The sequence below is a fragment of the Stenella coeruleoalba genome, assembly GCF_951394435.1.
Source record: "Stenella coeruleoalba genome assembly, chromosome: 14".
Taxonomy (NCBI): Eukaryota; Metazoa; Chordata; class Mammalia; order Artiodactyla; family Delphinidae; genus Stenella; species Stenella coeruleoalba.
The window spans coordinates 74540317-74568063 of record NC_137160.1 but is presented as its reverse complement, the minus strand read 5'-3'; the positions used below and the strand labels follow the sequence as shown (position 1 = coordinate 74568063).

Here is a 27747-nt window from a genome sequence, read left to right as displayed (position 1 = left end):
TGGCGCAGTGGTTAAGACTCCACGCTCCCAATGCAGGGGGCCTAGGTTCGATCCCTGGTCAGGGAACTAGATCCCACATGCATGCTGCAACTAAGAGTTCACATGCCACAACTAAGGAGCCTGCCTGTGGCAACTAAGACTGGGCACAACCAAATATAAATAAATAAATAAATAAAAAGAATGCCTGTTCAGTCTGAAGGCAGTAAAAATCACCACAGAAACGCCACTGTTATCTGGAAAAATACTCCTTTCCAATGTATTGAGATTACATTTATCACCCTATCCTTCTCAAGAGACTTGATTGAATGGACACGGGGCAGGTTAGTTTTTTTTTTTTTTTTTGCAGTATGCGGACCTCTCACCGTTGTGGCCTCTCCCATTGTGGAGCACAGGCTCCGGACGCGCAGGCTCAGCGGCCATGGCTCACGGGCCCAGCCACTCCGCGGCATGTGGGATCTTCCCGGACCAGGGCACGAACCCGTGTCCCCTGCATCGGCAGGCGGACTCTCAACCACTGCGCCACCAGGGAAGCCCTAGGACAGGTAAGTTTTAAATAAAGAAGAGAAAAATGAGGGATCGTGAGGTGTTTTCTCAGAGGTCAGGCCAAAGTGAGCCCCATGAAGAGAAATATTATGAGAGTTCTAGCTACACAGAGAGGAGAAAAGGGGGGAGAGACAAGGAATAAGAAAAGTAAGACATATTAACAGAAAAGGCTTTGCTAACTTTACAGAAGACCTCACAGCACAGTGGGGAAACATGAGATGTGGCATCAGAAGACCTGAGTTATAATCAGTGCATATGTGGCTGCAAGAAACAGAAACCCCTCCAAGTAGTTGGAGTGAAAAGAGAGGCTTATTGTAAAGACGGATCTCATTGAGTCCAATCTCCAGCCTCTTAGCCATTATCAACTCACCAGCAAACTTCAGTTGCCTCCTCCAAGCCTATGTCCTTACAGTGCATTCTCTGCATACAACCAAAGGCATATCTTCAAAATCAAACCAGAACATGTCATTCCCTCTCCTAAAATCCCCTCTGGTATCTCCCCACTGTACTTTTTTAAAAAAAAGATTTTACCTGCCCTATAGGTCCTGTATCATCTGCCCCCTACTCCTACTCTGTGCTTCTCTGCTCTCACCTCCTACTACCCTTCCCTCTCTCACTATGCTTCGGCCTCAGGCCTTTGTTCTGTTTATCGAACACCCAAACTTGTTCCCACCCCAGGGCCTTTGCACCAGCCATTCCTTCTGCCTGGACTGCACTTCCTCCTGTTCTTTGCATGGCAGGTTTCCTTGTCCGTCAGGTACAGTTTAAGTCACTTCCTCAGAGAGGCCTTCTCTGATCACCTCCCCCTCATTGCCTATTTTGGTTTTCTGCATAGCAGTTATCACCATCTGATGGTTTATTATTAAACTGTGTAGACACATAGTCTGTTCTTCTTATAAGAATATAAGTTTCATGAGATCAGACACCTAAGAGCCTTTACAGCTATATCCCTAAAACCTAGAATAGTATCTGATATATAATAGATAATCAATAAGAATTTGTTGGATGGATGGATAGATGGATGAATGGGAGGGTGGATGGATGGATGGACAGATATATCCAGGGACAGGATATGAAATTTAGACAGATCTCATATGATTTGAAAGAGGTACATCATAAACTAAGGTTTCTCTCTATCTCTGAGTGGCCCCAAAGTATTTCTTTGCTTTTGCTTCTCTGTCTCTTGTCTCTTTTTTTAAATAAACTTTTTAATTTTGTCAAAACTAAGAAGTTAACATTGGTACAACACTGACTTCATTGGATTTTACTTATGTCTTTTTTGGTCATTCTAGGATCCAACATTGCATTTAGTCATCTCACCTCTTAAACTCCTCCAATCTGTGAATTTCTCAGTCTTTCCTTGTTCCATGACCATGACACTTTTGATGAGTACTGATCAGATATTCTGTATAATACCTCCCCAATTTGGGTTTTTTTTGATGATTCTCATGATTATACTGGAGTTATGGACTTTGAGCAAGAATCCCTTCTTATCACATCCCATCAGGGGGTATACGGTATCAACATGACTATGTCTCTTTTTCAGACACTATCCTTGGACTTGCATATGACGCAAATCTTCCTGGCCCAGCATTTCTATGCCTCTACTAATTAACCACAGACTCCGTGGCTTTGGATTTATCCAATCAGAAACGCCCATGGTGCTGGGTGGGGGGCAGAGTCACACAGCATGAACAGAGAGGGGAACCAGAGGGGTGACAGGTTCTTTTAAGAGGGTGTGTCAGTGTCCTAGGGCCACCATAACAAATTACCACTAACTGGTTGGCTAAAACCACAGACTTATTCTCTCACAGTTCTGGAGGCTAAAAGTCCAAATCAAGGTGTCAACAAGGCCATGCTCTCTCTTGAAGGCTGTAGAGAAGAACCTGTTCCATGACTCTCTCCTACCGTTTGGTGGTTGCTGACAATCCTTGGTAATCCTTGGCTTGTGGCTACATCACTCCAATCTCTACCTCTGTCACCACATGGCCTTCTCCCCTCTGTCTCTTCTGTGGCTGGGTCCTCATCTCTTCTTCTTAGAAGGACACCAGTCACACTGGATTTAGAGCCCACCATAATCCAGCATGGCCTCATCTTAACGTAACTAATTATATCTGCAAAGACTCTATTTCTAAATAAGGTTACATTCTGAGGTTCCAGGTGGACATGAATTTGGGGGATGCAATTCAACTGAGTGCAGAGGGGTTATGATAGGTAAGGAGGCAGGTCAGGATCTGAGTCCAGCTCTTCACTAACTAGTGGAGCACCTTGGACAAATCATCACCTCTCCTGTATTACCTTCCCCATCTGTAAAATGGGAGAAGGTGATGACAATATTATTTGTATCAAGGGCATTAACTAAGCCAAGACCTATTATAGCACCTTTTAATCTATGATATACTTTATAAATATGAGTTATTATCTGTGAGAGCCATGAGAACGTGCCTTATAGAACTTCAGCTACAGGAAGCGTAATTGACTGAGGGCCCCAGCTGCTGTGCTCTCAAATCCATTGGTGCAAACAAGGCCACGCTTCTCATGGGCTGTTCCCAGCCAGTAACTGAACACAGCAGAAATACTAAAACAGGCCTAATCAGGGAGACATGGGACTCCTCTGACAGAGACTGTCAGGAGAGGCCTCCTGACGCCTTGCTGAAACTTCCTTACAATGCACGGGAGTCTAGGACACTCCCACTGAATCTTCCTTCCCTCTCCCCTTCACTCAGGGTCTGATGGCTCTACAAGCCTTCCCAGCTCCCTTTCTATTTTCTCCCATAGGTGTATCCCTTAATTAAATCCTTGCATATTTAATCCCGTCTTGGTGTCTGCTTCCTGAAGGACCCAGACTAGCACATGATCCCAAAATCATCTGTTACCGTTGCCCAAGCAGCACACGTTTCCCTGCTCCTGACTGCCTTTCAAGTAAATTACTTCTCCCCCACAGTTGGTCCATGAGGTCTGGGTGGAGCTGATGCCTCCCTCTACTCCAGGGGCTGGCACATGCCCAAGCCTGACCAATTTGTCTATTGGATTGGCCATAATAGCCAGTGTTTGGTACAGAGAAGGGCATGTGACCCCATGCAAGCCAATGAGATTCCTATCTGAAATTTTGCTAGTGCCCTTAGGAAGAAGGCATACCTTCTACATTGGATTGCTAAGCTGGTAGAATGTAAGTCTGGAGCTGCTGAAGGGAATCTCTGCCTTCCTCCAGCCTGAGACTGAAGTCTGTACAAAAGGGAGAGCAATGTTGGGCTTCCCTGGTGGCGCAGTGGTTGAGAGTCCGCCTGCTGATGCAGGGGACGCAGGTTCGGTCACAGGACTCCCGGTCCGGGAGGATCCCACATGCTGCGGAGCGGCTGGGCCCATGAGCCATGGCCACTGAGCCTGCGCATCTGGAGCCTGTGCTCCGCAATGGGAGAGGCCACAACAGTGAGAGGCCCGCGTACCGCAAAAAAAAAAAAAAAAAAAAAAAAAGAGAGAGCGATGTGAGAAATTGATTCCTGATGCTATTATTTGAGTGCCTGGATCCAGCCATGCCTGAAGCTCCTACACTTGTCCATAATATAAGCCAATATATTCCTTTCTTGTTTTTTGTTTTGATGGTTTTTTTTTTTTTTGCTTTAGCCTATTTGAGTGTTCCAACTAAAAAAATTAAATTCATAATTTTCCCAACATCACTCTTCAAAGTGAGGGCCAGAAGATGAGATTGGAGCTTCTAGAGAGGAACTACAAAGTCAAGTAAACATCAAGGATGGACAAAATGGATTCCTTTAATTCCATGTGTGAACTACTTTCAGAGTGTCAGAAGGATTAAAGAAAAAAAAGAAACAACCAAAGAAGCATCAGTGGGAGCCAGTTTGGCTTTAGGCTGCTTTTTAAAGAAAGCCTCTCCACAATTAGGATTTCCAAATATAATCCCTCTCTCATTTGACAGAACCCAGTACCTAGACAGCTACTTCTAAAAGTAAGAGAAATAAAACCTGTCTGTTTTCTGATGAATCACAAACACATTTCATCTCTGGCTCTTCTGTTTTGGGGTAGACCTCAAAAGAAGGTGTTTCCCTTCTTTAAAAAAATTAAAATATGTGGAGGTTTATATCAATAAATTTGTTCTGCTCTTCTCCCTACATGTAGATTCTTTTTTGCAAATGCGGGTGCCTCCCATTTGGAAAGGAGGCTGATGTCAGGCCCATAATATCAACCACGTTGAGGTTTATCCCACATGGTGAAAAGCATCTTGGCCATTCTTTCCTTGGCAATAAACAAGAGCCCCAACAAAGCCAAGACTCAATGATCCCTTTTCTCTTACCTCAACTAGGAGCACCCAGCCTGCTTGAGGCATTGTGAGCAGGACTATAGAATTTAGCAAAACTACAGCCTGTGAGGCATTTCTAACTGGGGGCTCAATCTCTCTCCTTTGCAAATAAAAGCAAATAACAAACCACTAACATTTGGCTGCGGCATCATTAATTAACATGAGGAGACCAAACCTCATTAGGCAATTAATTCCACTTTCTTGAGTAAATGCAGATGGCAAACGAAGGTCTGTCTTATATCAGGACCCTTCTGCCCCTGTTTTAGATGTGTCTCTTTCCCTGATGGCAAAAAGCAAAGGCACCTACGTGTTCTTTAAATAGATCTCTGCCCTGGCTGCCTTGACAGCTAATGGCCAAAGGATGCTAACACACAGTGGCGTCTGTGTTCGCAAAATCAAGGAAATTTTCCATGAACTGACTTGCTCCTTTATTAAGCGGAAAAGCAATCAGGTATGCAGGAGCAAAGCTTGGCTCGGGGATCTGAACCTCTGAACTGCACTGAGCAGATTGCCCAGGGATGAGGAGGACTCAGATCAATAATAATAATAACATTAATGATCCCAACAACAACGGCAGCAGAAATGGCTATTATTTGCTGAGCCCTTCCAGCAAGTCTGGCTCAAAATCACTGCTTTGTATGCATGGTCTCACCGAATTCTCACAATAACTCTAAGAAGTAGGTGTTAATATTACCTCAGCATAACAAGAAGCTTGTAGCAGATTGGTTGCAAAAATGGCCCTAATTCTTCCTTTCCCTGTACCCACAGCCCTTGCAATGTGACTTCACATGGCAATGAGGTTTTGCATCTCTGTCCATCAAGAGATGGAACAATTTCTCTACTCCTTGAATCAGGCTGCCCTGTGTCTTACTTTGACCAATAGAATGCCAGGAGCCTAGACATCAGGGAGCCTTGCAACTTCTACTTCGTCTCTTGAACTCCTGCCCAGTAATAAACCCAAACTGTCCTGCTGGAAGATGAGAGAGGTCACATGAGACACAACTAAGCCCAGTTTAGGCTATCTGTGACCAGCCGGCTCCCTGAGACCCATAGCCCCTATGCAAGCCCAGAAAGACTAGCCAAGCCCTGTCCTGATTGGCATTTCCACCCGCTACCTACAGAATAGTGAGCAGTAATAAATGTTTATTGTTATGTGCCACTGGGGTTTTGTGACTGTTTCTTACATAACATTAGCATAGGAAGAGATAACTGATACAATGAGGAAACTAAGTCATGGAGAGATTAAAGCAACTTCCCAGCAAATTTCTTAGCACATAGCTGGTATTCAATAAATATTAGTTAAGTGAGTGAATGAATGACTAAATGAATTGGAATCCCAGTCCAGGTCTGTCTGACACCACAGTCTCAGTGTTTGACTAATAGTCTATACCAGAATGAACATTTCTATCCTAAACAAGTTTGTTCCCTTTCAAAACCACCCAGCCCAGACCTGACTCAATAGATGCCCTCTCATTTCTTTTCTCTGCCACCCTTGATTTCTCTCCAGCCAATTTAACTCAATCCCAGCTTTATTATGAAGTCCCTAGAGAAAGTGGGAAATGAAAGTAGTGATAAAAGATGTTGGACACAATTATAATCCACCCCCAGGAGGAAAAACATATCTCAACTCAACCTTTCTCTGTTTTTATGTGTTAGATATACTGGATTCTCCCCACTCTCCATCTCTGATCTCTATCTTTTTTTTTAATCTTTTTTTTTTTTTGGCCATGCCACATGGCTTGTAGGATCTTAGTTTCCTGACCAGGGATTGAACCTGAGCCACAGTAGTGAAAGCGCCAAGTCCTAACCACTGGACCACTAGGGAATTCCCTGATCTCTATCTTGTAACTAGCAAGTTTAGACCATTTATATTTATTATGATTACTGAGATATTTGAATTTTTCTCTACCATCTTATTTTGTGCTTTCTGTTTACCCTGCTTTTTGCATGGTCCTCCCTCTGCCTCTCCTGCCTCCTATTTCCCCCATTGCTAATAGGAAAGTTATATACTCTTTCTATTCTTTCAGTGGCTACCTTCCCCTTTTAACATGCATATGGGACTTAATCTAAAATGAATCCATTTCTCTATCCTCCTCCAAGACAGTATCTTAGAATAAATTTTAATCTCTATCAACTGTCTTACACATCAAGCACTGTTTCTCTCTCTCCCTCAAAGTAGTCAGTTACCCCTGTATCCCCAGGGCCTAGCACAATGCCTAGCACACTGTACCTAGACAATAAATCTTCCTGTATGAATTTGCTTATTATTATGCTTTAAACATATACTATGTTCTTTATACAACTTTTATACTCTTCAAAGGATTTTCATACTCATTAACCCAAACCTTGCAAGGGAAGCAGTAGACACAGTATAATCAAGATACGAGGCTGAGAAGACGCAATGTTTTGAAAGGGTGACAAACCAAAGAGGAATTTTCAAAGGGTGAAGCCAGTTCTCTGGACTCTCAACTCAGTGGTCTCAGAAGTCTCCAGGGCACTGGCAACTGGGCAAGGTTTAGTGTTCCCTCATCATAAATATTTTATTCACATTTAATAATCATAACACTTTGTACACAGTGACAGTCTGAAACCTTGACTCATGCTTGAGAGAGTTCTCCATTCATGCCAAACTCTTTGCCCTTATTAAAAATTTGTTAATCCAAAATACCTATTTATATATATATATCTGTATATCTATGTCTATCTCTATAGAGATCTGTCCCTATAGTTAAATTAATCCATAGATATCTAAAGATAGAGAAGATATATATTTTTTCACAACATGGTTGGTTCCTTTGTTAGGACGTGCTTTGGTACATCTTCTTGGTATCCTTCCCTTCCCTTGTGCCTTTCTTTATGAAGCAAACTTGTTATTTGATTTTCCTTTCCAGTACTCTCAGTCCTCCCCCAACCCCTGCTTCTCCTTTCACTATGGCCTGGCAGTAATGTGGGAAACAAAATGATTCTATCCACTGACACCAGGAAATGAAGGAAGATTCTGTGGAATGCTGAACATCAACGTTAATTTTTAAAAAATACACCCCTCCCCTCTGTAAAGAGCTTTAATCTTTTTCATCAGGGGATTAAAACATTTCAGAGTAGCAAATGAAAACTAATTTAATCTCTCCATTCAAGTATGTTCCATCAGCCTATAGATTATTTTTCTGAAAAAAAGATGACAGTGTTGAAAGTGAGAAAAATAAATAAACTCAATTTGTACTAGCAATCAAAATTTCAAAGCTGGGGTCAAGCCTCATAATGGAAAAGAAATGAAAGATCTTTTCCACACCAGGGAACCAATTCCACCATCATTATATTTTACCTCGTTTTGCTTCTGCAAAGCCCCATCCCTCAAAGAAAGGTCTTATTTATTTTCTCCTCCTCTTCAAATTTCTGTACAAGCCTAGGAGAACAATGTCCCAATGACAGTACTAATAAGAGCTAGCAATTATTGAGCACTCGCCATGTGTCAATCACTAGTCTAAGTACTTGACATGCTATATAACACATTCGATGGCCCACACAACAACTGGGCACCATTATTATTCCCACTTTATAGATGAGGAAACTGAGGCAGAGAGAAGTGACACACTTAGGAGGTGGAAGAGCAGGATCTAAACCCAGGAACATTGCCTCTGGCACCCATGGTCTTCTTTTTTTTTTTTTTTAATGATCATATGGGTTTTTTTTAACATCTTTATTGGAGTATAATTGCTTTACAATGGTGTGTTAGTTTCTGCTATATAACAAAGTGAATCAGCTATACGTATACACATATCCCCATATCTCCTCCCTCTTGCGTCTCCCTCCCACCTTCACTATCCCATCGAGCTGATCTCCCTGGCACCCATGTTCTTAACCACTCTATTCCATGGCCTCTCAAGGCTACACCATTACTGTCCCCTAAGAAAAATCCCTGTCCCAGTCAACTCTGTTTCTCCTTCAGAGCACTCTCCACCCCTGTCCACCCTGCTCTGTACGGACTGAGCATACAGGAGGCTGACCTATATAGAATGCATCATTGGGCTCCCCTGCCCATTGGGTTCGGCTAAGGGGAGGCCCTGGCAGGAGGTCAGGGGATAGGAGGAGAGAGAGCTGGCGTATTTATTCCCATGCCCCCCTCTGGTGGAGTCACCATGGGTTGGCCAAGTCCCTTAGCCAAATGTCACCCTGCCCCTGTCAGGTGGAGCTCTCCACAACTTTCTCTCTCAAGCCTCAGGTAACTTGTCCCTCCCCTCGTCCCTTAATACCTAGAGCTGTAACCTCCTGCTGGTTCAAGCCCCCTAGTTGCTGCACAATATTTGGAAGATTCCCTAAACTCTGCCTTCCATAGATCTCCTGGGTTTATCTCCTGGGTTGAATGTGCCTCTGTTTCTGGCCTGTTCCTGCCATGCCCCTGGCTGATACGCCTGCCTAGGACAATTCACCAGAATTTCCTCAGGCTATCATTTCGCAGACGGCAAAGAGCCTCTCACCAAAGGAGGCAGAGTCATTCAATACCCTTAGGATATGGTCATTGGTCCATCAGTACCTCCTCTGATACTAAACGAGAACATATATAAATCATTCTTTCTAGAAATATCTACGGATTGCCTTCTAGATATTAGACACCACACTGGGGATACATCTGTGGATGGGACAACCGGGGTCCCTGCCCTAGTGGAGAAGCATAAACACTAAAGGGAGATTCAGGTCATATACCGAATAAATGAGAAATAGAATAGCACTGCAATTGTGCAGAGTGAGATGGAGGGAAAGAGCTTCTAACAGGGGAGACCTCCTGAAATGAGTGGCACTTAGACCTGAAGGATAAATAGAGGAAATGGCCAAGCTGGCGGGGTGGGGGTGGGGGCGGGAATTGGGGGCCTAGAGTGTTGCAAACAGAGGAAACAGCACATCTGAAGGCTCTAAGGCAGGAAGGACTTTAAAGCAAAGGTGACTGAGAAAATTTGTTCAAGTACAGCTACAGCCATTGTTTCCACCACCCCAGAACCGGCAGCAAGACTTTCCATTGGGGATGGTACAGTCTCCTAGGGGGAACTCAGAAATGTAGAGAAGGGGCATTTTTTTTAATTGCAGGGGCTAGGAGGATGTGCCTGGCATTTAGTGTCTGGGGCCAAGGATTCTAAACGCCCTGTAATGTACAGGACAGTTCCTCACCAGAAAGGCTGATGTACTCTGAATGTAAATAGCTTCCTTTTTGTGAAACAAATCAACTCACACCTGACATGAGGTGAGGTGGGCTCGGGTGACAGAAGGGAGACGGGCTGAAGTGAATTTGCATCAGGATATTTTTCTCAAAGGACAGGATGAGAGAAGAAAGGGAAAGGGAAACTGCAAGGAAGAGAGGATTTGGGAGATTTTCTTTTTTTTAAGTTTAGAGTGAAAGTTGAGAATGAGAGAAGATTGTTCTAGAAAGTAGCCGCCATCACCGTAGAGCAATCTTTTTCAAACTCTTTAGACGAAGACCCATGGTAAAAACTATGTTTTACATCACAACCCAGTTCATATACACACACACACATACCCAGATGTGTGACCAAAGCAGAAGTTTCACAAAACAACACTTCCCCTTATCAAAAAGGATGTTCTCGGGGCTTCCCTGGTGGCGCAGCGGTTGAGAATCTGCCTGCCAATGCAGGGGGCACGGGTTCGAGCCCTGGTCTGGGAGGATCCCACATGCCGCGGAGCAACTGGGCCCGTGAACCACAACTACTGAGCCTGCGCGTCTGAAGCCTGTGCTCCACAACAAGAGAGGCCACGACAGCGAGAGGCCTGCGCACCGCGATGAAGAGTGGACCCCGCTTGCCACAACTAGAGAAAGCCCTCGCATAGAAACGAAGACCCAACACAGCCAAAAATAAAAAATAAAATAAATTAATTAAAAGAAGGCTCAACATTTAAAAAAAAAAAAAAAAAAGGATGTTCTCTCTTATGTTCTATTCTATCCTATGCTGACTTCTACCCACTAAATTGACTTCACAACCTACTAAATAGATCTCACTTCTCGGTTTGAAAAACACGGCTGAAGACATAACCAGGGAGTATTTTAAAGATAAAAAATGTGATAATACATCATGTTGATGAGCATGAGGGGAAATGAACACTCTCATATACTACAAGTGAGAGCAAGAATTAATGCAATTCCATTAGTGGGCCATTTGGCAATCTGTATCAATAGTCGAAATGCATTCGCCTTTGACTCCGCAATTTCACTTCGAGGAATTTCTTACAGATTTTTTCCCATATGTGCGCAAAGAGGGATGTAAAAGAATATTCACTGCTGCATTGTTTGTAGTGACATAAGATTAGAAACTATATAAATGTCCATCAACAGGACACTGGTAAAGTGAATTATGGGATGTCTTGCTATAGAATCCTAAGCAACCATGAAAATAAATGAGGCAAGTTTGCACAAACTGAAATGGAATCAGGTCCAAGATGTATAATATAGTTGAAAAAGCAAGGGCAACGTGCTGGTAATTGTTCAGCTGAATGATGAGTACAGAGGGATTTAGCATATCGTTCTCTTTACTTCTGTTTATGTTTGAATTTTTCCATAGGTAAAAAATTAAAAAGACAAGTGTCCGAACTATGTTCAGTACGGCACCATTTGTGTTTAAGCCAATTTGCTTTCATAGACAAGAGGATATATAAGAGACCAGAATGAGTGCATGTCTCTGGCAAGAGAACTAGGGAACAGACGTGGGAGGGAGGATTTTAACCTCATATCCTTTTCTGTCTTTTAATTTGTAACCATGTATACCTCTTATCTATGTGCGCATTTATCATTCAAATGGAAAGAAAACTGGTTTGCCAACCTCCATAAGGATAAACACAATTCTACCTGAAATCAAAAGAATCAAAATAATACTTGGGACTTCCCTGGTGGTGCAGTGGTTAAGAATCCGCCTGCCAACGCAGATGACACGCGTTCAAGCCCTGGTCTGGGAAGATCCCACATGTCGCGGAGCAACTAAGCCCGTGTGCCACAACCACTGAGCCTGTGCTCTAGAGCCCACAAGCTACAACTACTGAAGCCCACGCACCTAGAGCCTGTCTCCGCAACAAGAGAAGCCCGCGCACGGCAATGAAGAGTAGCCCCAGCTCGCAACTAGAGAAAAAGCCACGCGCAACAACGAAGAACCGATGCAGCCAAAATAAAATAATACCTGAAAACAACAAACATACCAATACACTAAAAAGAATGTACTTCTAACTTTGACCCTCGCCCATACCACACCACACCACTACCTTTGGGGATTTCCTGGACAACCTAGTAATAAATGAAATAGTGTTCAACTGTATTTGTGGGTCAAACTGTTATTTCTTTGAACTGACACAGAACAAAGCCTGGGCCACATGGGATGCCAATTATACCCACGTTATAATGGAAATGATTTAAAGTTTAACTTGTTCAGTTTCCTCACTTTAAGAATGACAGAACTACAGTACAGCATTCATCAATAAGAAAATGGTTAATGGGATGAAGTGAGAGAGTGGCATGGACATACATACACTACCAAATGTAAAATAGATAGCTAGTGGGAAGCAGTGCATAGCACAGGGAGATCAGCTCGGTGCTTTGTGACCACCTAGAGGGGTGAGATATGGAGGGTGGGAGGGAGACAAAAGAGGGAGGAGATATGGGGATATATGTATACATACAGCTGATTTACTTTGTTGTACAGCGGAAACTAACACAACATTGTAAAGCAATTATACTACAATAAAGATGTGAAAAAAAAAAAGAAAAGAAAATGGCTAAGCAAGTAATGACATATCTGTATGATGGAATACTGTTATGGACTGAATGTTTGTTGCCCTCCCCCCCACTAACATGCATATGCTGGGTCCCTAACCCCCAGGGTGATGGTATTAGGAGGTGGGTCCTTTGGGAGGTAATTAGGTTTAGATGAGGCATGAGGGTGGGGACGTCATAGTGGGATTAACATTCTTGTAAGAGGAGGAAGAGACACCAAAACTTGCTCTCTCTCTGCCATGTGAGGACACAGAGAGAAGGAGGCCAGCTGTGAGCCAAGAAGAGGGCTTCTGCAGAAACCAACTCATCTGGCACCTTGATCTTGGACTTCCCAGCCTCCAAAAATGTGAGGAATAAATGTCTATTGTTTAAGCCACCCAGTCTGTGGCACTTTGTTGTGTAGCCTGAGCTGACCAGTAGATATACCGTGAAGCTATTTAAAAATATAACACACATATATGTACTGACATGGAAAGAACTTTAAGACACATGTTGGGTGGAATAAGCCAGTTGTGATTACAATCTTACAGTATTGTACATTTATGTAAAACACATTCATATAACAATACTATACATATTAATGCACAGATGCATAGAAGATTATCTGGAAATATAAACATCTAACAAATAGGATACTTTAGGAACATGGGAGAGTCATGGTCAAAGGCGATACTGGCTTTACTTGTAAATTTTAATTTTTTATAAAAATGTATTCTCTGTAACTTATGTAATTTAAAATTATTTCAGGATGTACCCCCTCCAAAAGGTCCAGAAGGGATAGCCTGACCCCAAGCCATATGATCAGTCTACTTCAGGGATACTTCTAGAATTGAAATTCTAAAATCTGCCTCCCAATCTGAGAGTTCTTCCCACAACCACTTAGCTCTCCATCTTAATTCTGAAACCAACAAAAATTACATTCTGCTGCTGAAGAGAGAATAAGGCAGAACCCACATCCCACCAGACACCAATGAGGAGATAATGCTTTTTACACACTAAACATAACATGGTTAGATCTCAACAAGGTTAGCTAAGACAATTAATTTCAAAGCCTTCCAACTGACAGCAATACACAAATCAGCTTCCCCATCAGCTTTAGGAAACTAATTTCGCTGCGGTGAAGAATTCGGTAGGGGGTTCCAATGCCTTTTCAAGAAGAAGAGGATTCACTTCAAAGGGAGATGAAACTATTTTCTAGAGCAACTTCATAATTATACCACAAGAACAATGTTTACCTCTAAAACACCTCTAAAACCAACACCCAGTAGGAATACGCTGGAAGGAAGAAAGAAGCCTCAAAACGGTGGCAGGTTGAAATCTGCAAGACACATTCGTGAGAGGAAAATAAAAAGATCAAAAGTCTCAGAAAGTTTATTAGCAATTATAGTAGGCACTAACACTTATTTACTCAGTCAAAAAATATTGAGTACTGATGGTGCCAGGTGCTGGGGAGATAGCAGTGTACAAGACACACAGAAATCCTGCCCTCATGACATTCTGGCAATAAATGTTTAAGTGCTATTATAATCTGGGCAGGTGAATAGGGAGCACCCAGGAAAGAGGTTTCTATTTTAAATACAGTGAATGGTCAGGGAAGGTCCCACTGAGAAGGTAATGTTTGAGCAATCACCTGAAGGAGGCAGAAGAGCAAGCCCAGCAGACATCTAAGGGACGTTTGTTCAGGCAGAGGGTATGGCAAGTGCAAAGGTCCTGAGGTAGGGACATACCTAGCATGTGTTTGTGGAGCAGCAAGAGGCTAATACTGCCAGAACAGAGAGACCAAGGGAAGAATTCCAGGAGATATTATGAGAGAGGAAGCCAGGAGCCTGATGGTGTAGGGTCTTATAGGTCATTGTAATGACCTGGCCTTCTACTCAGAAAGACAGGTGCCACAGAAGAGTTTAGAGAGCCAGAGTGACATGAACTTACAAACCACTGAGTGCACTGATGGGGAGCAAGGGGAGAGGTGCAAAGACCAGTTAGGAGGTCACGGCAATAACCCAGGGGAAAGATAATTCATCGAGTACTTGCTGTGAGCTAGGGACTTTATAAACCACATCTTTTTGTTTGCTTGTTTGAATTGAGAGATAATCCCCACACCATAAAACTCACTATTTAAAATTGTACAGTTCATAGACCCACAGACATAGAAAATAAACTTATGGTTACCAAAGGGGAAAAGTCGGGGTGGGGAGGGATAAATCAGGAGTTTGGGATTAACATATACACACCATTATATATAAAGTAGATAAATAACAAGGACCTACTGTATCGCACAGGGAACTATACTCAATCTTTCGTTATAACCTGTAAGTGAAAAGAATCTGAAAAAGGATACATATATGGATTTTGACAGATAGATCTGAATCACTTTGCCGTACACCTGAAACTAACACAACATTGTAAATCAACCATACTTCAATAAAAATAATAAAAAATAAAATTGTACAGTTCAGTAGTTTTTAAATGTTCACTAGGTTGTGCAGCCATTAACGCTATCTAATTCCTGAGCATTTTCATCACCCCCAAAAGAAACCCTGTACCTGTCAGAAATTCCCTTCTCATTCTCCCTGCTCCCAGCCTCTGGCAACCACTAATTACTTTCTGCCTCTATAGATTTGCCCATTCTGGACATTTTCCATAAGTGGGATCACAAAGTATGTGACCTTTCAGCTCTGGCTTCTTCCACTCAGCATCCTGTTTTCAAGGTTCCTCCATGTTGCAGCCTGCATCAGTCCATTATGGCTGAAGAATATTGTAACATCTTATCCAATCCCCACAAAAGTCCCACAAGGAAGAGCTGTCATTACCATGCCAGTTTTCTGATGAGAAACTGCAGCACTGAAAGGTGAAGTAACTAGCCCAAAGGCAAACCAGAGAGTGGAAGAGCTGGCCTTGACCTCAGAAGCCTTTCTCCAACACTGACCATTTGACCACGTCGTTAACTGCACTTCTGAATGGTGGCATGAACAAGGACCTTAGCAAGGCCCCTCATTGGACTGGGGAAGTGGGGACCCTGATCTCATACAGTCAGGCAAGGCTGTGACTGAAACTCAAACATCCTGACATCCTATTCAGCGAGGCTCCACTCTAGAACCTCCTTGCTGCCCTGGTGGGTCCTTCTCATTCTGGGTGTAGTCACAAGAAATGGCCAAGGGTGAGATCAAGGAGGTGGGCAGTGGGGGGGGGGGGGGAGCAAAATGCCAACAGCATTGCCTCCCCACAGCTGAACTCAAAAAACATCAATTCAGCGTAACCAACATTTACTAAGCACCTACTGTGTGCTAGATCTGTGTGAACAGAAGCCTCAATAAGATGTGGTCCTAGCCCTTGAAAAATTCAAGTGGCTGTTGGGGAAACCACTATCCCAGTGTTATCTCAAAGAAGACGCTCTGTCTTTGCCATCTTTGCATCCGCTAGGAACCTGGCCCCGACGCCAGGTACACAGCACTCTTCCAACAGACATTTGCTGAGGAACATCTCTGTACTAGGGATGTGACCGGTTCCCCTTAGCTCTTTCTTATTAACCCTGCTCCACCTACAACCTTCCTTCAAATGCACCGTTTAATGTCCTACGCAATCCCCCAGCCACACCTGTTTGAGAAAGGGGTGGTCAACACACTCACACAGTACCAATCAGAGTTCTGTTGCTGAGGATTTGAATGGGGCTCTAAAGACTGAGCTATTTTGCTCTTAGGAGGAGTGGCAACCACTGTCAGGGCTCCATCCAGATTGCCATGGATCCCTTTACCATTTTCATGCATGCAGGCTGCCTCATAGGTGACACAGAGAACCCCAAGAGTCTGGGAATTCCCTTAACTAGTGACTGACAGGTGCAGGGGCGCAAATACTCCAACCATCTCGCCTCCTTATAGGGACAACTCCAAGGTTTGACTACACTGTCTCTAGAGCTGCCCCTGCAGGATTAAGTGAAGATTACTCCCTTGGAACTGTCCTTGGTACCACGTCCCTGCATGGCCTCTTTTCCTTCCCTTGAGATCCCTATTTCCCTCCTTCCCCTCCCAGTTTCCCCTGAGAATGCTTCCTCATAAATCCTTTTCACATGAATCCTCATCTCAGGGTCTGCTTCTGGGAAACAAGCATTGCTTGTCCATTCTCTGTTCTGTGAGGAATATCAGGGACCTGTGGAGTCTTCTCTTAACTGCTTCTACCCTTGCTGTGGGCAGAAATAATCTCACAAGTCACCCGTAACATCTCAGAGTCCAAATTTGGGGAGGCTGGCCTTTCTTCCCAACAAACTGGAATTTGGGCATAACAGTAATAACACATATTCAGTTGAAACATCACACCTTCCTCTCTACCACTTCCACAATGAATATCTTTTGGTTCTCCCACTGATACACTCCCCCCTGACAAGTTGGGACCATGCAGACAAGCAGCAGGGCTGTCAGATGAATGGAGAACTTTCAGTGAATAGAGAGTCTTCATAAAAAGATGACTTCTCTCTCTCAAACCAGCAGCTGAAAAATTCCTCTCAGGACAAACCAAAGTCCTTTGTGGGTCAGATGATTATACAGAGCAAGTGCATTCCCAATGATTTGAGGGTTCCAAATGCAACCCTCTAACAGGTTGGTATCAATCAGATCCCAACCAGGAAAACAGACACCACTCTAAGTATTTCAAACAAATGAAACTTAATGCTGGAAATTGGTTGTATGGGGGACAGAAAAGATCAGAAGCCAAGATGGATGGTAAGACTACCCAGAGATTAGCCACAGCAAAAAGCCACACTTGTGTCTAGGTCTGGATAGCCAGAAGGAGGAAAGGGTATTACCAGAGCCCAGGGGCCAGGGTCACAAGGCAAAAGCTGGAGCTGTAGAGGAGATGCAGCCATTGCAAAAGAGGCCTCTCAAGGTAGAGGGAGGTAGGAAAGAAATGCTCCAGGTTCTCCCTCCCTCCTGTCCTCCAATATCCTATGAAGGTCTCCCATTGGCTGCCCTCAGGCAGAAGCCAGGGAGGCTAAAATGCAGCCTAGAAGGCTCCCCTCTCCCCATGATAACAGAACAAGGAACGGAGAGCAGTGGATCTGAGGGTAAACTTGTCAAGGACTACGACATTCTGGCCTCATTCACTCATTCAGTGAACATTTCTTAAATATCCGAGGCACAGAGCTAGGTGCCCAGAGACTACAACACTAATAATACACAGCCCCTCCCTTGAGGGAGAGTTATTCACAATTGTATGAATTGTGGGCTGATAGTAAAGATCATATATGACATAACCTGGGGGTAGCAGATTTGGGGTTGCTTCACTGAGATGAAATTCAAGCTTCTTCTTAAAGGATGAGAAGGGCTTTGCCATGTGTGGGGGGGAATCTCTTGTTTTTATCTGCCCAGTATCTAACATCCCTTGGGGAATGACCTTTGGTCCACTCAGTCCCTGTGGTTTCCCAAGGGATGAACACATGACCCAAATCTGACCAATCAGTTTATTCCATCTTCCTGGTCATAGTGACTGTATCAAGGATGGGCACATGACAAACTGGTCCAATGAGAGGCAATCCTAGATTCTCTCAGGACCCAGAAATGGAAAGGATCTCCATTTCTCCTGGTGTTATTACAATGGATAGAGGTACACCTGAATTGCCACTAGCAAGAATGAACATACTGAAGAATGAAGCCAACACAAAGGGAAATAGATCTGAGTGGAAGAGAAAGTCCTGATGGTATTATTTGAGTCCCTGGATCCGGCCATACCTGAGGCCAATAATATTAGATCCTCCAGTTATTTGAACAAAAAGTTTTTTGGGTTTTTTTTGTTTTTTTTTGCTTCAACCACTTACAATCCATCAGGGGGAAGACAGGGTAAAAGAGGAAAAATTATAACTTATAATGAAATAATAATATTTAGTGAATATTTATGATAAGCCAGGTACTACACTGTGTTTACCTAGATTTTTTTCATTGAGTCTACACACCTCTCTATGAAGTAGGTATTATTACTGTCCGGTATTTTATTGATGAGGAAACTAAGGCTCAGAGAGGTCAAGTCACCTGCCTAAGGTCACAGAGTTTGGAAATGGCAGAGCCAGAATTTATTTTTTTATAACATCTTTATTGGAGTATAATTGCTTTTCAATGGTGTGTTAATTTCTGCTGTATAACAAAGTGAATCAGCTATATGTATACATATATCCCCATATCTCTTCACTCTTGCATCTCCCTCCCACCCTCCCTATCCCACCCCCTAGGTGATCACAAAGCACCGAGCTGATCTCCCTGTGCTATGTGGCTGCTTCCCACTAGCTATCTATTTTACATTTGGTAGTGTATATATGTCCATACCACTCTCTCACTTTGTCCCAGCTTACCCTTCCCCCTCCCCGTGTCTTCAAGTCCATTCTCTACACCTGCGTCTTTAATTCCTGTCCTGCCCCTAGGTTCTTCAGAACCTTTTTTTTTTTTTAGATTCTATATATATGTGTTAGCATATGGTATTTGTTTTTCTCTTTCTGACTTACTTCACTCTGTATGACAGACTCTAGGTCCATCCACCTCACCACAAATATCTCAATTTCGTTTCTTTTTATGGCTGAGTAATATTCCACTGTATATATGACACATCTTCTTTATCCATTCATCTGTCGATGGACACTTAGGTTGCTTCCATGTCCTGGCTATTGTAAATAGAGCTGCAATGAACATTGTGGTATATGACTCTTTTTGAATTATGGTTTTCTCAGGGTATATGCCCAGTAGTGGGATTGGTGGGTCGTATGGTAGTTCTATTTTTAGTTTTTTAAGGAACCTCCATACTGTTCTTCATAGTGGCTGTATCAATTTACACTCCCACCAACAGGGCAAGAGGGTGCAGAGCCAGAATGTGAACCCAAGCAGTGTGACTGCGGATTCTACATACTGGAACCATTCTGCTGAGTGGTCAATTGAGTTACAGGTGGAATGAGAAAAGTACATAGGAAAGGCTTGAACCAAGCTATACATGGCTCTGCCCCGGTTTCATTTTGGAGGACAGCCCCTCCAAGGGTACAGCTGTGGGTCACAGGTCTGCATGGCAAACAGCTCTTCCACCCATCAGTGGGTGTCCTCGTGGGCTCAGGTCACCTGGCCCTGCCGAGAAGATAAATGGAACCCTTGTTGAGGGACATAGAATTTGAAATGCAAAAGGTAGGAGCAGCAGGTTGCTGCCACCCACTGGCCCCCACCTCTCACAGAGCCCCTCCCCACACGCAGACTTCCCTGGAAGGACCCACTTTTTCCATGATTGTGACTGTCTCCTGGCAGGTACTGCAATTGGACCCCCACTATAGTTTCCCCACTCCACAGAGTAGACGGCAGGGGGTGTATTTGCTTTTTATTTTGGAGAAGGTAGATGGGAGTAGATTCTGAAATTCGCCCATTGCCTACTTACCAATTCCCTCATACTCTTAGAATGTGTATGCGTGGGTGCACACACACACACACATGCACACAGAGCTCTCTGTTGATGCAAATTATGCCCTTCCTTCAAAGCCTCCTGAAATGTCACCTCTTGTGGTAAGCCTTCCTTGAACACCCAAACTGGATCCACCTCTCTTGTCTCAGAACTCCAAGAATCAGAGTCGCTTAGAGGAAACCAAGTTCAAAGAGATTAAATGACCCAAGTCTACATGGTATACATGTCAAAGCCACAACTGGATTTCAAGTTTCCTCATGCCTCTCTCCAGACCAGTTCTCTTCCATGAGATCAAGAGTTCTAATTATCTGTATCCCATTGCTGAACACTTTTTTAACTGGCAGATAGCATTCATCATATCAGTGTTGACTGACTGGTAATAGCTGTCTGGAACATTGTGTTGAGAAGGATGCAGAAGGTCATTGTGTTGTGCTCAGTGCCAAGATGGATGACCAATGTCTGCCACAGACGGAGACTGGAGAGTGATGTCACATATGCCATGTAGCTGCCACCGTGTTTTACCTTTCAGAATGTCCCAGGCAGAATTAGCTGCCCCTTGACCTGGATTCCCATACCAACTTAAACGTATTTGAGAACGTTTCACATTGTGCTGTAACCATATGTTTGCGTGTCTCTCCCGTTAGATAGTGAGTGGCTTGAGGACACAAACCACTGTGCATCCCTTCAGTCAGTGCCTTGAGTGAACCAAAGCAGATTCTCAGTAACTGTCTGAATGTCGCATCATTCCGATTTGTTAATTATAATTTCACAAGTTTATGTCTTCTTTAAACAACTTTCATGAGAGCTGGCATCATATCACATTGTGCCTAGCATAATGCTGAATGTGTATTTAACTTAATTTGCTATTAGTTGTAGAGTGTTTACTATATGCCAGGTGCATGATATGGGCTTATAATATATTGCTGCATTTATCTCTCTTCTACACTCTACAAGTTAGCTATTAACCCTACTTTACAAATGAGGGCACTGAGATTCAGAGAGTCTATTCAACTTGCCCGGGGTCACACAGCTAGTAAGCAGCAGAGCTGGGATTTAAATCTGGGTCTCTGTGACAGCCATTCTGGCTGATTGATCACCATTATAATAAAGAGTAGTGGTCAGTGAGGAGGAAATGAAAATACCTACATTTAAAATCTAGAAACTGATGTGGGGCTTGAAGTGCCATGTTTCATCTTACTAAACGTGGCGTTTCAGCTCAGAGCCTCTTTGGGGTGGTTGCCAGAGTCTGAGCCAGGCTGCGGTGGCCACTGTGCAGTGAACATCCATGCTGCCTGGACTCAGACTGCCTGGTCCAGCCCAGTGTGACTCAGCACCTGGAAACTTGTGCTTCTTTAAATAGATCCTGCTCTCAGCTGGGTCTCAGCGGTGATCAGTGACTTACCTGTCATCAGAGGAAGGTATCCTAGGGCTTGATGAGCTGCTGTGCCGCTGTGCCGGAGTGGAGCCGAGGGACACGCCGGGCACAGGAAGAAGGCTGTTGGTGGCTGTAACCCTGTCAGAGAATTAAGAGAATGGTTGAGTGAGACACTACCCAGAAGCAGGGGGTTTGTCTACACCCATCACCCAAAGTGGCCTTTTGGGGTTTAGTGCCATGCTCCTCCTTTCCCCCAAAGCCCCTGCAGCTTCGTGGAGGAACCACAAACAAGGTGGGCCAGGGTCAGGAGACCTATGTTCCAATCCCAGCTTTGCCACCAAAGAGCTACATGACCTTGAGCAAGTCCTTCACTTTCCTATCCTCTCATCCATCAAGTGACACTCTAATTACAAGTGCACAACAGGAGGCAGATGACAGCCTGATTGTTCTCAACGGAGGATCAGCTGAATGACTTATGCTGCATCTATACCCTGCAACTAATGCTACTCAGATGGGAGAGGCAATTGACATGTGCTGAAATGAAACCATCTCCGAGTAGGTGTGGGACAATGAGCTGCCACCTGAGTGTTTTAAGCGATGTCCTATATAGTCACATACAGCAGAGTATTCGTAGAACATCTCTGAAAGGATACATGCACACACATTCTGGTGGGTCACATGAGTACTAGTTTGGAGGTGAGCAGAACTGGGCTGAAAGCCCAACTTGATCATGTAGCTGGGTAGTCAACTGAACTTCCCAATGCCTCATGCCTTAGCAGATATAAGGGATATAAGGGACCAGAGCAGCTGCCGCAGGAGGAATGACAATAGCAAGGATGGTGGCAACAACCACTGTCTGTAACCCCATGAGAATAGCACGAGCTGTTGCTAAGCTCACTCCGGCCAGAAAGCAAGACAGGTGCATGGTTCATGAAAGTCGTCACATAAGCTGGATTTAATACACCTTCCATCCCGGTGAGAGCCCAGATTCACGACCTTAATATTCACACTATGATGTCAACCTGGCACCTGTTCATCTAGTGTATAAAGCACATAGATCCACTCCCAACCACCCAACTCGGAGAATGAATTAGGTCTTCTGGGCTTGGGAAGCATACGACCCCACTCTACTCCACTCCCAATGAATGTCCTGCTAAGGACCAAGACAGCTCTCTGGATATTCTCAGCCCTTTTCTCCACAAAGCTGCTTACTTGGATCTTGTTACTTCAGCCTCTTGCAGAACTGTCCATCAGGAGTGGCACTTAAATGAGAGATTCTGGGCTTTTTATCAAAGAACACGATAAATAACCATAACCATGCCAAATCCTGCTGGGTTTTATTTGGGACATTGAACCATGGTATTCCGTGCCCCCTATTTAAATTCATCTTATTCCATTCATTTGTTTATTCAACAAATACATAGTGAGGGAATCAATAAGAAAAAGACAATCTAATAGAAAAAATGGTTAAAAGGTAATGTATAGGCAGTTCATAGAAAAGAAAACACAACTGACTCTAAAGCATTTGAAAAGATCAATTGTACTCAAAAGAAGAGAGAAATGCAAATTAAAGCTACACTGAGATACCATTTTCCCCATCAGATTGTCAAAAATTCAAAAGGTTAATAACACACTTTGCTGGTGAGGCTGGGAGGAAATAGGTATTCTCAAGCACTCCTGGTAGAAGTGTTGCTATGGTGTGCTATAATTTGATAATATCTATCAAAATTATGAATGCAGATATTCTTTGACACAGCAACTTCCCTTCTGGGAATTTATCCTGCAGAGATATTTGGACTTGTACAAAATAATGTATGTACAAGGTTATTCACTGCAGAATTGTAAAGGCAAAATATTGGGGAAAATCTAGATGCTTTTAAGCAGACTAGTTGAATAAATAAGAATATATCCAAACAATGACATTCTATATAATTTTTTCAAAGAATGAGCTATCTCTCTATTCACTGAATACAGAAAGATTTCCATGATATATTGGGAAATAATAAGACACAGAGCAATATGGATATGGCTTTCCCACAATACCACTGCCTAACAAACCACCCCAAAACTTAAAAGAGTAATCATTCATTCTCATGCTCATGGATCCAAGAGTCGGTTGGGGTTCTGCCAATCTTGGCTGGGCTCAGCAGGGTGGCTCTGCTTAGAGCTGCCCTTCATGTTCTGTTTGAATCTGTTCCACATTCCTCATTCAAGGGCGGGGTGAAGGGGCAATAGTTAACCATGGCATGCTCCTTTCTTGGCGGATCATGGAACACAAGAGAGCAAGACCAGCTGCATAAATGCATTTCAAGACTCTCACCTCTTGTCAGCTCACATCCCATTGGCCAAAACAAGTCACATGGCCAAGTCCAAAGTCAAGAGGTGAAGGAAACCCACCATGAGACCACAGCAAGGATGTGGATGTACGATACCACCAGAGGGGAGTGAAGAATGGGATCAGTAACTGAACCTAACACACATTCAACACTCATTCAATTTTACTTATCCTTGCATAAAGATGTCTGACCTTCCTGCCTCCCTTGTATAAGGACTCTTGTAATTACATTGCTCCCCCTAACCCCAGAAAATCCAGGATAATCTTCCCACCTCAAAATCCTTAATTTAATTGCATCTGCTAATTCCCTTTTGCCACGTAAGGTAATATATTTACAGGTTCTGGGAATTAGGACATGGACATCTTAAGATGGCCATTATTCAGCCAACCATAGCTGAGATTCAAACCCAAGCTTCTCTAACCCCTAGTCATGTGCTCTTTTCACTGTTCTTTGCTGCTTCCACAAAATCTGTGAAATCATTAATCCTAGGGTTTTCATGGGTCTACGAAGAGAGCGAAGCATATTTCTCTGCAGGTTGGACAAGTCACAGGAATACTACATGCTCTACCAAAAAGAAATGTACCCCATTTCCAATTGGAGCTGGCAGGGCTATTCAAAAGGTAGGGCACCAAAGGGTGTTCCTCACCATCCCTGCTGTTAGCCAGGTGAGGCTTCAAGAAGTGGCCAATGTGGCTTTTCAGCATTATTCATTTGTTTCCTTGTTTGTTATCTCTTCCACTAGAATGTCAGCCCCAGGAGAGTGGGGACATATCCATCACACTCACCATAGTGTTCCCAGAGCCCAAAAGAGCCCAGCACAGAGCTGGCATTCCACTGATAAATACAAACCCCAAAGTTGCCCTGATCCAATGGATAGGATTTCACTTGGGTATAAAATTTAAAGATGGGGGAGGGAATCCAGTATTCCCAGAATTGTGCCCAGAATCCCTTACCTTTGGGAGGTGTTGATGTGAAAGCTGAGGTCCCTGGTCAGGACTATAATGAGGGGGAAACATGAGTAAGATTTGCCTAGTTGTGCCCTTCTGAGAACAGAGGTTACATCTCTTGAACATTCTACGTGGAGCATTCTGAATCGATCATGCTTAGGCATCAATAACAATCCACCTATGAAAAATTCTCCCACAAGGGCACAAAGATAGATGTACAAGGATATTCACTGTACTGTTTCTAACAGCAAAAAATTGGACACAGCCCAAATGTCCATCAATAAGGGTTTGGGGAAATAAATGATCATACAGTCACAATGATGGAATGCCATGCAGCTATTAAAAGAATGGGATAGAAGGGGAAAGATGCCCAAGATATATTGCTAAGTAAAAACAGTAAGTTGCAGGAAATACAAAGCATGGTCCTATATTAAAAAAATAATGTATATCAAAACTCATCATTCTTGAAGTTAAAAAAAAACTCATCAAACTGTATACTTCACTGTGCATTTTACTGTACCTAAATTATAACTCAATAAAAGAAAAACAATATATGTGTGACTTCTAGTTCTTTGATTTTAAGAAGCAATTTTTCACATTGTTTTTGAAATTAAGACTTGCCTTTTCATGTAATGCAGCATTTTATGTTTTGTTGAAAGGCTGATAAGTCAAAAGAGTAGCTTACCAATGATGGTGATTTAGAATAGAAGAAATACAAAGGAAATACATTAGCATATACATAGAAAGTAAACGAGATAAGCATATGCGTAGAAAAGCTAAAAATATAGACATTTTGAATTCAGGAGTGAAACAATGGAGAGCAGAAGGTGTAGGAACTAAGTAATATATTTCTATAATCGAATTTTTTACTAGGGAGACACATTAGTAATGAGAAACAAATAAAGGGTAAGGAAAAACTCTTTCTGTGACCTATACCTTTTGTGGGGAAGAGTGAAAACTCACTTTGTATTCAGGGCAATCAGGGGCATCAAAGGGCATTTTGACAATTTTAACAGGCCAAGAGAATTGAACCTTATTTGTGTTTTTAAAATAGAAAGAATTTTGTTGTTGTTTTCTGATTACAAAAGTAATATTTGGGACTTCCCTGGTGACGCAGTGGTTAATAATTGCCTGCCAATGCAGGGGACATGGGTTCGAACCCTGGTCCGGGAAGAGCCCACATGACGCAGAGCAACTAAGCCCATGTGCCACAACTACTGAGCCTGTGCTCTAGAGCCCGCGAGCCACAACTGCTGAAGCCTGCACGACCTACAGCCCGTGCTCCGCAACAAGAGAAGCCACCGCAATGAGAAGCCAGCGCACTGCAATGAAGAGTAGCCCCCGCTCGCCGCAACTAGAAAAAACCTGCACGCAGCAACGAAGACCCAACACAGCCAAAAATAAAGAAAATTAATGTGCTCATTGTATAATTAAACACCCAAACAACACAGAAAGTTGGCATTGAAAATTACCCACAATCCCACACTCTACCCCCCAAAAGAGCGAATCTCAAAATTGGGGTGCATACCCTCACTTACAAAAGCAGCTCCAATCTTTACGTACTATTTTAAAACCCAATTTTGTCCCTCTTAATATGTAAACAATATCTTTGCATGTCATAGTACAATATACGTCATCATTTTAATGACCGCCCAATATATTACATCACATTTTTTACACTGTAATTGGTATAACAGAGACCCTATTGTTGCACATTTACATAGTTTCCAATTTTTTGCCATTGTAAATAATGGTGCAAAGAAAATTCTCATACATATATTTTTAGGCATTTATCTGATTATTTACTGAGGGTAAATTCCTAGAAGTTTAATTTGCTGAGTGAAGAAGCTTACACATTCTGAAGGCTTCTGATCCTTGTGACCACATTTTCTCTCCATAACAGGAGTCATCATTAGCATTATCAGTTATTGAGCATGGACTTCAGGCCAAGTCTTTCATTCCTTCTGAACAATCCTATGAGGCTGGTGTTTTTATTATCTCTCATTCTACAGATGGGGAAACTGAGGCTTGAGGGGTATATAACCTCTCAACATCACACAACTAAAAACTGGCAGAGCCAGAAATAAAAACCAGATCTGTTTATCTCCAAAGGTCAAGCTCACAGTCACAGCACTTTGCTACCTGATGCTAATATGGTTCCCAGAATAGTCCTATCATTTCATCATCCACCCAACAGTGCATGAGAAAGCCCACGTCCTCACTTATTTCCCCCTTCGCCCAAACTGAGTAGTCTCATTTGAATCATGTAGGGAGTATGCAGTTGCAAGCAACAGAAAATGCAACTCTAACTGGCTTAAATAATAGTGATTAATTGGCTCAAATAACCGCAAGTCCTACCGAAGGCTAAGTGTCAAGGACAGCTTCATTCGGCAGCACAATGGTGAGACCAAGGTTCAGGTTTTGTTCCTTCCCCCTGTCTCCTAGGGTGCTGGCTTCACCCTCCACTGACTCTCCTTTATGGTCTCAAGATAGCCCCGACAACTCCCAAGGCTGTGTGCTTTATTCCCCAAGTCTGGACAGGAAAGAGAAGGTTGACTTTGGAAGTCCTCTCGGAAGAGTGGGAAAGATTCCCCAGATCCTCTAGCTTCTCAGTGGCCTGAATTGCCCCAGATGCTCATCTTGAACCAGTAACTGTGCCCAGGGGGTAGGATTATGATGATGAGTTTAGGCCTGAGCTACATATTTCCATTCCTAGATCCCAGAGTGGGAGTTGATTTAGCTTCCTCTAAGGGCTAAAGAGAAAAGGTGTGGAATGAAAGTCAGGACACGTGTCAAGAGAAGGAAGGTTGGATTTGGGGGATGGTAGCATACACTCTTATGCCCCACCCATCTCCTCTTGGGCCTTACCATTGTCGTGCACCCTACATGCCACTCTATCCTTGCTCATGGCAGGGAGGAGTTTCAGGGAATTAACATCCCCAGGGAGCAGCCTGCAACCAATAATGATAGAGAAGGTGTATAAATACCCCAGCTGCCTCACCCCTTAGGTGGGTCATCATGTTCTACAGTAGCTCTCAGAGTTCTTCAATGGGATT

General features: G+C 43.3%; 1 protein-coding gene across 1 annotated transcript in view; it reads right to left on the bottom strand.

Moving 5' to 3' along the window:
• The window catches only part of RPH3A (rabphilin 3A), a 282381-nt gene that overhangs the window by 105938 nt on the left and 148696 nt on the right, over window positions 1-27747 (bottom strand). The window contains exon 2 of the mRNA XM_079943019.1: window positions 21436-21546. The gene's annotated coding sequence lies outside the window, so the exon portion shown is untranslated. The remainder of the gene's footprint in view (window positions 1-21435; window positions 21547-27747) is intronic.